Source organism: Panthera onca, chromosome A2 (genome assembly GCF_046562875.1).
Source record: "Panthera onca isolate mPanOnc1 chromosome A2, mPanOnc1 haplotype 2, whole genome shotgun sequence".
Classification (NCBI taxonomy): Eukaryota; Metazoa; Chordata; class Mammalia; order Carnivora; family Felidae; genus Panthera; species Panthera onca.
Window position 1 is genome coordinate 142,197,355 of NC_138340.1, and position 14,580 is coordinate 142,211,934.

At 34.1% G+C, this 14,580-nt stretch overlaps 1 long non-coding RNA gene across 1 annotated transcript in view; it reads right to left on the reverse strand.

Moving 5' to 3' along the window:
- Window positions 1-9,165: 9,165 nt before the first annotated feature.
- Window positions 9,166-14,580, reverse strand: part of LOC132676184 (uncharacterized) — a 109,860-nt gene continuing 104,445 nt past the window's right edge. Inside the window, exon 4 of the long non-coding RNA XR_013552857.1 lies at window positions 9,166-9,401. This is a non-coding gene — a long non-coding RNA (uncharacterized LOC132676184). The remainder of the gene's footprint in view (window positions 9,402-14,580) is intronic.

The following is a 14,580-nucleotide window of genomic DNA, read 5'->3' on the forward strand; positions in this document are numbered from 1 at the left end:
TATTATTAGCATCACTTCTTAATTTCCAGTAAGCCTGTCCTAATTTCCTTCTGATTATGGGCCAGTATTGGCCAGTATTTCCTTTGTTAGCTAATGTGGCAATTTTAAATATTTCCACATTGTAAATGCATTTCTTTTTTTTTTTAACTCAATGGATAAAAGGAAAATGTTGTTTGCAATTCTTATTCCAATGTATATTATCAAAAGGAAATGCACAATGGTAATGATATTCTTTCAAGGTTCTGGCTTAATATTTTCCTGAGTTTTACAACTAATTTACTTTTTCCTTTGTTTTCCATCATATTTTCTACTGACAAAAGTTATAAATTTCAAATAGGGTCTTAATATCTATTATTAGATTTATTAGGTTTATGCAATTATAAACCAGTTTCTTAAGGACATAAAAGGAATTCAACATGCTCTGATTACAGAGAACACTGGAATAAATGAAACCTTTTTTAAATGTATTTTTTTTACCAAACTATTAACAATAATAAAAATAATCATCAAGATTAAGGCTATATGTTTTACTATTTAAAAGTGTTGTTTTACAGATAATATATATTCTGAACAACTAGCTAATAGTCAAAATCCCAGAAAAGGTATTGCTTGCAATTTTCTTACCAAGGTATCTTAAGTTTAAATATAAAAACGTTTATGACTTTCAGTATGCATAGATTAGACCTAGATGATAGTTTGCAACTATTTAATGGGAATATGTACCAAGAATAAAGTGACAGAAATGCAGAATCAAAAGGCAATGCAATATTCAGGTTAAAAATTAAGATACCTAACAAACCAGAAATTAAGCGAACAAAAAATGGTGACAGAAGTCACATAATGGCATACATTTATACTACATGATGAACATGAACTGATCTGTTTTTTTTCAAGTCAGAAGGTATGCAACAATTATTTCTGAGATTTAAAATAAATCTCTAATCTGACACATTTTGTCAGATGCAAGTGATAGGATCCTAGTATAGCCAATAGGCTATAGAATATTATGTAACTAAGCAATTTAACTCAGTGTTTATCCCTTTTTCTAAGTTTATAAGACAATATTTAAATGGCAAGGGCTATGATAAAAGTCCAAGTTCACTTTGGAGGTGATATTTATAAAACTATGAAGAATGGTTTAATAAAAAGTCATAAGTGAATTAGTTCAGTCCACCTAAAATAGTATACATCAGTGACACCCAACTAATGATAAATTCTTAGATACATTCAACTGAAAACACTGCTAAATAGACTTATTCTTAAGCTTGTTTTTCATCTAGATACGTTTTTCCTTTAGTTTCCTATTGATTCTCCCACTAATTCCAAGGGTCACTTTACCTGTAGAAGGAAAAGTTGACAACCACGTCAAAAAGAATGTGGTGACTAGGCAATATATTTATTTAACCTTTATGGAAATGGTAAATTACATATGAGTGCATATGAGTGTACATGTGTTTATATACACACTTTGTTTTGGAAAATGATATTTGGTAATAATATACACTTACTTCATAGCCATAATATTGAATTTAGCTTTATGTGTAATATGAAAGAGTAAGAAAAATGACTTTTAAGATTCAAAAAATGTAAATTACCAACCTGATGATAGAAACTTTTTCCCCTAAATTAAAACAAAATAAAGAGGATATGAATGAATGGACCACAACAAATGGTAAGAATACTTAAATGATTATTCCTTGGGGCGCCTGGGTAGCTCAGTTGGTTAAGCGTCCAACTCTCGATTTCGGCTCAGGTCATGATCTTGTGATTGTGGGATTGAGCCCTGCATTGGGCTCTGTGTTGACAACGTGGAGCCTGCTTGGGATTCTCTCTTTTTCCCTCTCTCTCTGCCACTCCCTCACTTTCCCTCTCTCTCAAAAATAAATAAACCTTTAAAAAATGATTATTCCTTTATACTTCAAAACAACGTTTCCAAAAATTATATTTTGGAAAAATTACTGTAGTCTATTATATTAACACCAAAGACGGTTCCAAATAAAAAGGTGTCCAATTTTTTGTCATTGGGGAAATTCAAGTTACAACTAGATACCACTAAATGACCACTATGGAGCCAGAAGTTTAAAAAAGAAGGAAAAAAGAGGGATGTGTAGCAGAAGGAATTTTTTTAACCTTGCTGTTGAAAGTACAAATTTGTACAACTACTTGGGAAAATCTTTGGCCTTACCTAACTATAACTTAATGTTCTTATAATTATGAATCAGAAAAACCACCTCTCGTCAAGTAACCAACAGAAATGCTGCTTACATTCAATAAAGACATACGCTCTCTTCATAGAGTAATAGTCAAATGTCCCTAAACTGGAAAACAACCTAAATGCCTGTGAATCAAGAATGGATACATAAGTAGTAATATAGTAATGCAATGAGGTAATGTAACTAGAGTTAAACAACTACAAACAAAACTTTTACAAATCTTACAAATACACTATTGAGCAAACGTTTCCAGACATAGATTAGTAATACTGTATAATCTTATTTCAATGATGTTCAAAAAGAAGTGAAACTTCACTGCATCAGGATGCTTGTTATTGCTGCAGTGGGAAGACAATGACTGGAAATGGGTACAAAGGTGATTTCTTAGTAAGATTATTAATCTGCATGCTGGGCTATATTTAAGATATACAGTCGTATATATGTTACACTTCAATCTCAAAAGGCTTAATGGAAAAAAATACAGCGGTGCTTCAAACAATTAGAAGTAAAAAAGAAAGTATTGCCCTTATTTCCTAGTCATTTAAATAGTTATGATTTAAAACTGACATGACCAACCTATCAGTGATGCCAAAAGCCAGAGATACGAGGTCTTTTATCAACTACAGTGAGAATTTTTGCAATACATTTACCAGCCCAAAGGACCGCCAATCTTGTAGTTCTTCAGGACTCATCAGTATTAGCCCCAGGGAACCCAAACTGGAGACCTGAAGTTTGCTTTCATCATCATGTCTGGGCTTCCTCAAGCAAGTCCATCCACAGGGAAAATTTCCTGAGCTAGACTGAAGTAATTCTCTCATCCTACTCATGATCACAACTGCCTACTCTTCCACCAACACCTATAAACTATTTTTAGTTAAAATGATAAGGGGCTTGGAGAATTTGAAATGGTGAGGTTGGAAATCACAGAAAATACTAATCCTACTAAACATATGTAAAATCACTTCAGTTTCAAAATTTGTGTTTCAATGCTGGGCCATATAGTGAGTATATGGTAACTGAATGTCTATTGATTCTACATTGGTTTGTAACTAAGTTTTCTCCTTAACAATTCCTTTCTTTCTTTCTTTAACATAGCAGCTGTTTCTTTTCACTAAGTTTTAAAAAATTTTGCAATGTTTTAACATTGTGGTTAATATGCACACTAGCAAGTAATAGAATCTGATAACTTATAGCTATATGCTTATTTGTTTATTGTGATTTGCCATCTGAATCTATGAATTTCCATCTGTGTTATACAATTTCTCACAAAGGACCCAAGAACTGAAGAACTATGAAATAATTTCAATTTCCAAACAAGTCAACAATCACTTACACAAGATTCTGGTAAGACAAAAGAAAGTTACACAGGGAACTGAATCTCCACATATATTTCAACAAATATTCTGACTATGAAGAGTTTACTACAAATCTTTTGGGCTCCCATTGAGCTCAGATTTCAGGAAACATTTTGAATATGAAACTTGTCACAAAATAAATATTTTTTCATGTTTTCTCCTCATAAACACTATAGTTACTTTGACTTGATTCCTAGATATCTCTAATAGTTTATTTTTTTAAGTTTGTTTGTTCATTTATGTATTTATTTATTTATAGTAAACAGGGGAGGGGCAGAGAGAGAAAGAGAGAGAGAATCACAAGCAGGTTGAGCACTGTCAGCACAGAACCCCAGCACAGGGCTCAATCTCACAAACCATGAGATCATGATCCGAGCAGAAAACAAGAGTCAATCTCTTAGGGGACTGAGCCACCCAGGAATCCCTATCTTATCACTTTAAGCATTTGTTGTTGTTATCATGTAGTGAGAAAATACAGGCAACCTCAAAAACAAGAAAAGAAATTGTGTCCTCTGAGTTATACTGTCTAACTAAAGAAGAAGTAAGTTTATGAGAGTCCATGAGAGTGGTGAATAGGGAAGGGATCAGGGTTCACAAGATTCTCAATAGCAAGAGGTCTCTCAGGTCCTGGGCTGGCCACCCTACCATTAAGAGACAAACATGTATGTATATAAATCTAAATACTTTCCATGAAGGAAAAGTATTTGCCAATCAATATGGAGTAGAACAAATTATTCACTCACATCCCTGAGCCAGTAATCTATGTAAAACAAAAAAGAATATTATTATGGTTTTAAATTTCCTTTACTTTCTCTCTCTTTCACGAGATAGTGGTCCTTATGCATCTTAGTGAACAGAACCATGACTAGAGAAGCGGACAGAAAACAAATGTTACAGGTTCTCTGATTAGGGAAAGATTTCTAAGGAATGTAGCAATCAGAAAATATTTCAGATGGAGTCTGAGCAAGAAGAGTAGTACACAGTAGAACAAACACCTGCCCTTCAGTATCGAATCATAGGTTTTGAAAGCTCCTTCTGTTTTGGTGTCTGACAGTTGTTAGAGCTGGTGGGAAAGTTCCTTAATTTTTCTGAAATGCAGTTCTGTATGAGAAGTACTCAGCTTTTCCCCTTAAATAAAGGAATAAAGGCACTGTGTTTTTATTTTGTTTTGTTTTTTAATTAGAGAATTCGATTATAATGTTACGTTATAATTTCTGAAACATTGCATTTTCACGTATTTGGGTATATTTTGTGGCACAAATTAGAATGTAAGAGTGTAAGGTTAGAGACACTCTTAAGAAAATTTTATATCTTTGAATCCAGGGTCCAACAGAGCCAAATATCTTGCCTCAACACCATTCAAGGTCACTACACTAAGGAAGAGCTAATTTTGCTCCTTTTAGGACAATATTTTGATCTGCTTGCCAAAAAAAAAATCTACTAATAAATCACCTCTATTATCCTTATACAAATATCATACAAAATTTGCAACTTGTTTTACCTCTCACACCTGATCTTGATCTTTTCTTTCTTCTCTTATTTTCTAAGTTCAACTTTGATGCAAATACGATTATCTAATATAATTTTCACATGCAGTTTTCTGAATAGTTTCTCTGATTCTATTACCTAAGACTTCTCGTCTTCTTTTTTTGCTGTTTTAGATGAAACAGTGCTTAGGATTATAGTTGATCTTATAAAGATCAAAAAGGAGACACAAATCTATATTTTTATTGTTCTCATTTTGAATGAAACATGAAGAGCCTAAGGACACAAATAAGGGAGAGTCATGGCAAATGAGAAAAAAATGTCTAATACTGAATGCAAACAAAATTTAATTTGCATTAATTGTACATCTTTGGTTCAGAGGATGTGAAATGTCATAGCTGTGGTCTCGTTTAAGGGGAACATTAAGCTTTAAAAAACACATAGGGCGATTGACACTGGAAGACACTTGTTTTTATCTTTAAGTCTAATTACACTTTTATAGGATTTAAACTATCATTTAGTTATCTTCTTTATGCAATGTCTCATAAGAACTAATTGAGGCCAAGCATAGTAGAATTGACATTTATTTTCATTTTATCACTATTATTATTGCTATCATTATCTTCCTGTGGTAAGACATTGGCTCTTTGCATCCTTTAGAGGACACAGATTTAAATAGCCAGCTGAATGGGAAGAGATTAAGTCTCCTTTTAAGCCCTTGCTGGTGAATTGTATATGACTGCTTATGGGAAGGATTAGATTCAGGTTACCGAAGTTTGGAATTCCAGTTAAATTAATTACGACTTTAATGTTTACAACACACATTTTAGGAAACACCGGTTTAAAAAATTTAACTTAAAATGGTGAGCTTCACATTGGTATGTTTACCATTATGACAATTTTGCTCACTACAAGAAAAAGTGGAACCTGGATTTGCTCAACCAGATTCTTGCAGAGTAATAATAACAACCACAGTCGGGCACCTGGGTGGCTCAGGAAGTTAAACACCGGATTCTGGGTTTCACTCTGGTCATGATCGTGTGGTTCCTGGTTCTGTGGTTTGAATCAGACTCTGTGCTGACAGGGCAGAGCCTGCTTGGAATTCTCTCTCCCTCTCTCTCTGTCCCTCCTGTGTGTGCTCTCTCTGTCTCGCAAAATAAATAAACTTTAAAAAATTAAAAATATAATGATAATAACTACCACAGCAACAAATTACTATAACAGACTGTATCAGGCACTAATCTAAGCATTTTACTTAAAATATTTCATTTTTACCACTATTAAGGTTTTCAGCATACAAGTAAGGAATACATGTTTCAAAGAGTTTTAAAAGCTTGTCAGTACACACCCAGTTAATAAGTGTGCTGTTCTCATTCAAAACTAATTATTTATTTCCCCCAAATTTGTGAACCAGTGCCATTGTTACCCATATTTTCCAGATGTGGATAACTATGTTTAGAGAGTGAAGTGATTTTCTCAAGACTAACATGGATATCAAACTGCAGAACTAATGATGAACTCAAAATAATACATCAAAATAGAAAATCAGGGGCACGTGGGTGGCTCATTTGGTTAAGTGATCGACTCAATTTCAGCTCAGGTCATGATCTCACAGTTAGTGAGTTCAAGCCCCGCATCGGGCTCTGCACTGATGGCACAAAGCCCGTTTGGGATTCTGTCTCTCCTTCTCTCTGCCCCTCACCTGCTTGTGCGCTCTCGCTCTCTCTCAAAATAAATAAATAAACTTTTAAAAAATAGAGAATCAAAGAAATAAACATCATTGAACTAACAGTCATGGAATAAAAGTCTAAAACATCAACATGATTTGCTATATGCATTAACTATATTAACATGTTCACTGGCTTATACTTTAATAATTAAGTAACTAAAAACTTATTAATTCAGTTTTTAGAAGTCATATATTGCTCCGTTGGTTAGCAGCAGCCCTACGATATCTTGGTGATCATGCCAAATATCTTTTTTGCTTGTTATTCTTTGAGTTAGTGATCAACTAAAGTAACTGGATTGACAGAGCTGGAAATGAAATGATATTGAATGTCCTGTATTGAAATATCCTGTATTGAAAGCATTTTCCCTGTGAAAACCCTCTGAACCTGCAGAATTCAGAATCCTGACTTTACACAACACAAATGCATCCTAGTGAGCCTCTGGGCAAGATAGTAAATAGAGCCATTCCTACTTACTCTCCCGAGAGTAAGAACTCTCCCGAGTTCTCATATCCAAGTGGTCCACAGGTTACATAGAATAAACAAAACAATGTTTGTTTACTTAGAGTATACGCTCATCATGGAGGATGAATCCTATCTTTACAGAGTTTGTTCAACAAGCTGGCATCTCATGGGGCCATTTCATTATTCTAACCAACTGTCAGCTTCTGAGTGGTGCAGCATGGAATAGGTCCAGTTGATCTCATGGGCATGTTTGCATGACTGTGTCTCCCTCTCCTTTTATGTAAAGTGTCTCTATCGCTTGGTCCAGTATAATATAGCAAAGGCAAAACCATGAGGACAGAAAACATTTCAGTGGTTGACAGAGTTTCAAAGAGGAGGGAAGGGGGTAGAGGTTTTGCTACAAAGTGACAATATGAGGGGGTTTCTTTGGAATGATGGCGCTCTTCTATATCTTGATTATGGTGGAGGTAACACGATTCTACACATTTGTCAAAACACATACACACACACACACACAAATACGCACAAAGAGTTAATTTTACTATACGTATGTAAATTAGAAATTCAATTTTGTAAATGAATAAGTAATAAAAATTTTAGGACTTTTAATCATTCTCCTTTGTAAGGAGATAACTTCCTCCTACCCCCCAAATCATGAGACAGCTCACTTCCTTAATGCTGATTACTGCATCTGTTTAAATAAATAGAATTTTGAGCTATTAATAATATCAGCTTAGAGAATGTCAACACTTAAATCTCTTTTCTATTCAGCATTTTTTAAATTGGTGGATCATCAGTGAATAAAGCAAACTATTCATTCTGCTCTATAATGATCCTCTTTTAATTACTTCGACTGTTTTCTACATGGCACTATTTCCTAAAATCTAAAAGATCACCAATATTTTTTGAACTTGAGACATTAAAAAAGGAGAATTATCTTTATAGCTCAGCTTTTACTCCTTTATTTTCATGCTTTCTTCTCAGAAATCTCTTAATACCTAGCCAATCTTCTACTTCTAATTAACCAATTATCACTACTTGTTCTTAAGGTAACTTTATGTTCTGCTAAAACTGCTAAATGTCTTTATTGACTGTCTCTGTTCCTATTTTTAAACTTTTTTTTAACTCTTTATAAACTTTGAGGCAGGAAAGAGAGACTGTATACCTTCCTCTCAAATCACTGTCATCGGTCACAGCTCTTGAATTCTGACCTGCCCAGTATCTCCTATCAGCTTCTGGGGTTGGATAATATGAAAATTAAAAGATGCTAAAGAAAAAAGGCAAAGAAAAAGAAAAGATACAGGGAAAATAACATGCAATACATATTCAATAGAGTGCATCCATGTTCAAGTGAAGTCACGTAAGAAAGAATCAGGGATTGATTTCACTTTGACATCTGTTGCCTGAATTACAGATCTCTCTAAGGAATTTCATTTAAAATTCACTTTATCCTTATTATTCTCTAAACAATGCCTAGAGAAGGTGTTTTTCCAGATATTGGTTCTACCAAAACAAACTGCTTATTTGTAAAATAAACATACTGCATATGATACCCTGTGCAAGTGAACATCAAATACCAAGACTCGTACACACAAGTGAAAAGCAGAGGATTTGGAGGATTTGGTTTGTTTTCTGACCTTCTCTGGTTTGAGGAGCACAGCTATAAATAGTTTCTCAGTCTTTTTTTTTTTTTTTTTCAATGAAATTTAGCAGAAAGTTACTGAAATAGTAACCTCAGCTGTGGTCTTCAGACCCATTCTACCAATGGCCCAAACTAAACAGGCACTTTGACCACTTGATGTTGGGAGAAAAGAAGGGGAGGGAGAGAAGAGTCACAGGAGCAAAAAGAGGAAAGAAAAAAGACTGAAAAGCACTGCAGTGTGGTCTAGCTACACTGATAAAGAAATGAGCATGGACTGAAATGATTATGAGTGATATTTATTTTCCTAAAACTTCATATTTTTAAAATTATATTCACATTAATTATTTTACTTGATGCTTCGGGATTCTTCTAAAGCAAACAGACCAAGTAAAATTTCTGGCTTTTGTCTGATAAAACTGAGTCTCACAGGAATCTCTCCACTTGGTTGGGCATCACTACTGGAATCCGTGTCCAATCTTCCAAGCTCAGATCTCTTTTCACAATACTCAGCAGCCTATAAACAAACACAAACCAGAAGTCCTTATCATTTTCTATCCATATTTCAGTTGCTTCTCATTTCCCTCTTTATTCCTAAAAGAACACCAATGCTCTTATTAGTAGCCGCAAGTCTGGGGAGAGGGAATCCCTTAAAGATCCATTTGTTACACTGCTAGTCTCTGATTTCAAAGGCCAAAGAATAATACCTACCATTACATGGTCTCTTCCTCTCTTCATTCTTATTATTATCCTTCTCAAGTCTTTACTGTTAAAATGCCTGATACTTATTTTTATATCTTATCACATTCAGCAATTCTTTGTAGAATAAGGTATGATTATTCTTGATATTTTTCCTGAGCCTTATTGCTAACGTATTGACTCTTTTCTGATGATGTAATGAGAGCTTCGTGGAATAAGACAATAATGATAAAATGCCTGAACTCCCCACTATGTCAGAAGCATCAGCCCCAATTTTAAGATCAGTCATTACAGCTCATCATGAGTGATTTCTATGCAGTTAGTATTCTATTTGTTTAGTTTTATGAGACCCTTTGTTGAGGACTGTGTAATCTTCATTTCTGGATGTCATGTTGGACCTTTATGTGAGATAATGGAAAAGAAGTTCTGCTACCTGGATCAATGAAAATGCAAAAAGTTTCCATTACATCATTCTTCTGAGGAAATATTATTATTGATTACTGTGTAATCTATCTTCAGAGAGCATTAAAAATGATGAATTGTTTTGCTTTGCTTATACCCCAGAAGTCTTGACATTACCAGTTCTAACTTGCAGAATTTGCTACTTAGTAATGTAATTTGCGTCAACAATTTTGAGCAAAACACACTCCACACACACACACACACACACACACACACACACACACACACACAAATATATCCTTCTCATGACGTACCTGGATTTAGTTAGTCTTACTAAAGATACTGCGAAACATAGCATGTATATAACTTTTCTGTAACAGATACTATTACCAAACCAGGATATGTTTGTATGCAAAGTGACCTTTCCATAATTCAAAGACCAGTTCAAGTACTGAATGGTTTAAACCTTTCTCTGAATCCCTAGCTTCAGTTAGTGGCTCTCCGGTTTTTTTCTCATAGCTCTTTGTATATATTTTTACCTGGATATTATATATATATGTAATATGTCTATCTACCTATCAATGAATCTGTCTACAGATATGCATATGCATATATTATACATTTGAAAAAATCAGATTATATTCTGATTTTCATTTTTTAGCTAATAATAAAATTTGTCAAAAGCACTTACTATTTCTTAGACTTCTCCTACATTCATAACATCCATTTTAAAGTTGAATGTATTCCAACTGTGAAGAACAGAAAAAACTAAAATACATAAATTTCTATTTAAAGGTATAATCATGTATCTGAAAAATATACTATATAGGAGACACTTCCATACCACATGAAATAAATAAAAGCACATGAGGAATAAAAATTCAAAAATTTTTGTAGTAAATATAGTTAATATTTTAGAAAGTCTTCTTTCCAATTTTGATTCAAGTTTTATCCATGTGTTAAATATATTTACACACTGATCTCAATACAATAATGCATGTTGATTAATCTTTGTGATCCTTTCAGAATCCTGCCTGCCATCAGATACCTATAGACATCAATGACACTCCTTTTTAATAATAGAAGAATAGCATCTTATGGAATAATTTACTTTCTTACTATCATGAAGCCCAAATGCACTTTTTTATAAATCATTTCTTAAGTCTTTTTTAAAATTCTTCTTCCTGGAATATAAATGCCTTTCTCAACAGATGTAATTTATATTGTAAGATACCAAAATGAAAACCTCTAAAATAACTATGTCTAGATATACATTGTATATTATTTATATTGTACATTGTATATTATGTACATTACTTAATGTCACAACTTTAGTTAACCACTATGATTCTGTAAATCATGTTTCTAATGTGTGACTTTTAATACTAAAAGTTGAAATGAAGTTATAGGTGCATCATGAGATGTAGTAAAATTGCATTAAGGGGATCAAAATCATTTTCTAATTGTGATTTTGCTAACAAATGAACAAAAAAGTCTCCCAAATCTCCCCATGGTAAAGTTATATGTAATGCCAAAACAAATATGTCATCTCATGACAGGTTCATAAGAAAGCCAGGATACAAGTTTGTTTTAAAACTTTAAAAAATATATATTCCCATGGGGAGCCTGGGTGACTCAGTCGGTTGAGCATCCGATTTCGGGCCAGGTCATGATCTCGCAGCTTGTGAGTTCTGGGCTCTGTGCTGACAGCTCAGATCCTGGAGCCTGCTTCAGATTCTGTGTCTCTCTCTCTCTCTTCCCCTCCCCTGCTTGCACTCTGTCTCTCAAAAAATGAATAAACGGTAAAAAAAAATTAAATATATATATATATATATATTCCCTAAAGAATGTTATTTTTAAGTAATTATTTCCAGGTTAAAATACACTAATGCCCAAATCCATAAAATGCAACATACTCTGAATTTAATAAACTATTTAATTAACAATTCAATCTAACAGGATAGTTTGCTTTGTCAAGAACCGTGTACTTAAGCAGGAGTTACTTGCCCTCTATCAGGTGCCCTTTCGCCCCAAATACAGCCACGTGGTTTGGGAATTGGAGGGTACATAGTTGGATACCTTTTTTCCCCTGTAGGGGACTAAATGTGGAACAAAATAAATTGATATCTGACACTTCCTTAAACTTGTCTGATCCAGTATCAGTCTGATATAAAAGGGAATGAAGGATAATAGTAGTTCCCGAGAGAAAACTTAACCATATGGAAAATAGGTCTCCTCAGGTAATCAAATTCAACTTTAGAGTCTGGGATATAGAAATCAAGTGTTGATTCCGCACAGCATGCAGCTAATGCAGAAAGAGCCTTCCCCACTAACAAGAATACAAATCCCCATCTGAGTATTAGTCCCACAATGAGGACTTGAGGAAAGTTAATTATAAAAAGCTAAATCACAAGGGACATCTCTGCTACCCTCACTGAGCATTATACCAAAAAGAGTATCATTCCTCATAGCAAAAGGAGCCATTTTGATCTGCATAAATAGGCGCATAGAAGTGAGCGTAATGAGTGAACCGCGGATTTGCAGGGGTAATGGTTTGTCTTCATCTGTTCTGAGAAGGAAGCCAGAAAGATGAAGGAAAATGAAACCAGTCACTGTTTCGAGTCTTATCTAATCAGGACCTCTGATTTCCTGGAAGGCTATCTCAGGTGAACACAGGAAGGACTCATTCAATGACAGGTAGAGGTAACCCTGGAGACCCACAGAATTATTTTTGGAATAAACCTTTAGAAGAGGACCAAATTCCACACTAATTTAATAGGTAGAGTTTTACAGATATTTCTTTGATAATAATTAGTATTAGTAATCCTAGCAGTTAGGGCTAATTCTGTGCCAGGCATTCTTTTGAATCCTTTACATTAATGTGCCTTTCAACCTTCAAAATCAGTCCATTTAATAGATGGAAAATTGGGGTCCTGAGATATTAAGTAAGGTGCCTAAGCATACACATTCAGTAACAGGCAGAATCACTGTCAGAACTCAAGAAACTGGATTCTTTTTTTTTTTTTTTAATTTTTTTTTTTTTTTTAACGTTTATTTATTTTTGAGACAGAGAGAGACAGAGCATGAACAGGGGAGGGTCAGAGAGAGGGAGACACAGAATCCGAAACAGGATCCAGGATCTGAGCTGTCAGCACAGAGCCCGACGCGGGGCTTGAACTCATGGACCGCGAGATAATGACCTGAGCCAAAGTCGGTCGCTTAACGACTGAGCCACCCAGGCGCCCCAAGAAACTGAATTCTAAAACTTTACTTTTAAAACCAGTGCCCTGATAATAGATATTAAAGGAAATGGTCACTTACCAGGAGATAAGGTTAACAGTATCCGGGATATCTGCATTTCAACTGAACCCCTCTTAAATACTTGAGCTTGTTTGAAGATTATTTAATTTATAACACACAATTTCTTATATCTTCCCTACTAGAAGTTTAGTCATTTTTACCAATGGAGCTTGAAAAACAAATCTCTTTTTTGATAAATAATCATCTTGCTTTCAGCATCTAAAACTTATTACCAGAAATACCTTCTGCCAGACAGACAAATAGTATTATTTCTTATCCCGATGCCATAGGGTATGATAGGCATTTTGATTGTTATTATTTTTTATTGTGTTTATTTCTGGAATTTTCTGCATCTTTGAGGTTACTATCCTTGTCATTAGCTGGAAGCTACAATATGAATTTTGCATTCAAATTTCTGTGTTTTTCCTTTGCATGCAAATATAATACTGCTTTCAAATGATAATATAATCTATTCACATTCTTATTGGAAGAACTCAAATATTAACACTTTGTTCTCTTTGAAGATGGTGATCTGAGTTTTACACAGAAAACATTTCAATTGAATTGTTGGTTTGAGAGGAAATATTTTACATTTTGATGAAGGATACTTGACAATGCTTTTGTCAGATTAATGAGGCATAGCTGTATTTGTTTTTCAGAGCTTTATTTTGATACATGAACACATAGCTTTATTTTGATTAATGGATAAATTATTTTTAAGAATAAAAGAATTTCTAAATTTCAGGTTTATATTTAAGATGGGTATAAACATGATTATATTGTTCCAACACATCCACTATCACTGTCTTTAAAAAGGATTTGGATTTATTTTTTTTAAGTTTCTTTGTATTTTATTTATTTTGAGAGAGAGAGAGAGAGGGAGAGAGAGAGAGAGAGAGGGAAAGGGCATGTGCACGGGACAGGGGCAGAGAGAGGGAGAGAGAGAATCCAAGAGGTTCCACATGGTCAGTGCAGAGCCCGGTGTGGTGCTTGATCTGACAAACCATAAGATCATGACCCGAGCTGATATCAAGAGTCAGATGCTTAACTGACTGAGCCACCAAAGTGCCCCAGGGAAGATTTGGATTTAAAAGTTGTGCTATTCCTTTTAATACTCCTAAAATTTCAGAGTATGAGTGATTATATAAAGAACACCTATAAAAAGCTAAAAAATAGCATTGAATATAAAACAAAAACTTATGTTCACAGGATATTAATGAAAGGAAATTTGGCAATTTGTAAGAGATTTAAAACAACTTTTTCTACAGTAGATGCAATCAATTACTACTGTAACA